Source organism: Enhydra lutris, unplaced genomic scaffold (assembly GCF_002288905.1).
Source record: "Enhydra lutris kenyoni isolate GAN:26980312 unplaced genomic scaffold, ASM228890v2 scaffoldscaffold85, whole genome shotgun sequence".
In the NCBI taxonomy this organism is placed as follows: Eukaryota; Metazoa; Chordata; class Mammalia; order Carnivora; family Mustelidae; genus Enhydra; species Enhydra lutris.
The window spans coordinates 8,333,194-8,334,791 of NW_019154169.1; the positions used below are offsets into that span (position 1 = coordinate 8,333,194).

At 41.6% G+C, this 1,598-nt stretch overlaps 1 pseudogene; it reads right to left on the reverse strand.

Annotated features, from left to right (window-relative positions):
- Positions 1–454: 454 nt before the first annotated feature.
- Positions 455–1,363, reverse strand: LOC111161401 (annotated as a pseudogene).
- Between the last annotated feature and the right edge of the window lie 235 nt (positions 1,364–1,598).

Genomic DNA, 1,598 nt, shown 5'->3' on the forward strand with positions numbered 1-1,598 from the left:
TAAGACCTAGCTAATCGTCATCTGTCCTTCAATCATGCCGAAGTCCCTTGCTCTTGGCATACAAGGTACATGGGTTTCCTTCAGTTCTTTGTATGTTCTCTGTTCCTTCCTGCAAATGGTGTCCAGACACGCTTTTCTGTTTACCTAAAACACCCACTAAGGCTGGCAAACTTCCTCCAAAATGCTCAGGGAGTAGCCTAAGCTGCAGATACAAAGGGAAGCTTCCCACAGTCTTTAAACATGCTGTCCTGAGTTCCTCAGTGCACCAGTCCGCGTGACTGCAATTCTATCATTATTTGTCTGACGTCTGGATTCCCCACTGACTTCATTGGAGCAAATACCCTTGCTGTTCACCACTGTGTCTAACACACATCAGTGGTGCCGAGAATACACTTCACATACTTGACAGTAGGAGATCCAATGTTCTAGAAGGCTGTCAGTAGTTGGGTGAATTCTACAACTTCCTCAAGCAGGAACAGCAGAAGCTGGAGATACGAGGGTCCCTTTTTAAGAGAAAAAGGGACTGAGGGTTGGAAAACAAGATGCTAGAAGCACACTGGTGTTCACAAGCCACAACGGGTGGTTGTCAAAAAGATAAGCATGCATTTCAAAACCGGAAGAGAGAGAATGAAATATAGAAAAACTGCTCACAAGTCTTAGGATAGCTTTTGTGGCTCTGGTCTCTGGGGATATTTGGGAGGATTGCCTAGTGCTGGGAATGTGTTGGACTTGCTGTTGGTGCCTGTGAAGGAAAAATATCATGTACCCACTGGCCCATATCATGAATCCCAAGCAAATAACATCAAGAGAGGTGAAAATAATTAAATGTGTTGATTCTGTAATTGCATTAATCAATCAATTAGGGCAATACCCCAGATTTTATTTCACACTGATATTTCTGCTAGTCTTTGGTCCAGTCCCTTTCATGGGAGCAATGATATTTATCAGCCAATGAAACATTCAACTTGGGACACATGGTGAATTAATGTGCTTTGGGGATTTGAATTTGAGTTCTGCCTATCTACAGTTTGTAGGGTCAATACTCAAGGCCTAGAAACCACCCAAAAGACAGGTGATGCTAAGAGAATTTCCCTAGGCCACTCTGAAAATAAAAGACAAGTTTATGTATGACATTATATAGGAAATATTTCAACCCAAAGGCTACCATTGTCAAAGGGATTCCTCCACAAAGAAGGATCAAAGTATTGGCTAAAGCAAGATGGTTGATTATTTGCCTTAATGGTCTCAATCTAGGTCTCTGAAAAAGAGAGCAGACATGACAATGGAGTAAAGCATTACCCACAGTCCTTATTCCAGTTTGAGCAAGGATGACCATACCTATTGCCAAGTTAGCAGTAATCATTGCTTCGGTGACTAAAGGTCATGACTGAGGTATGATTTTGCTCAGGTCCATAGCACCTGGACAGAAACAGAAAGAACACATGAGTGTCTTCAAGTCAAATGAACTACAGTTCTCACCATAATTTCTTTAAAAACTCCTTTCTGGGAAACCTATCCTCTTGTCATGCACAAAAATCCTAACCCTGAAGTTTTTTTTTTCTCCTCATCACCTACTATATCTCATGTGGTACTTATAA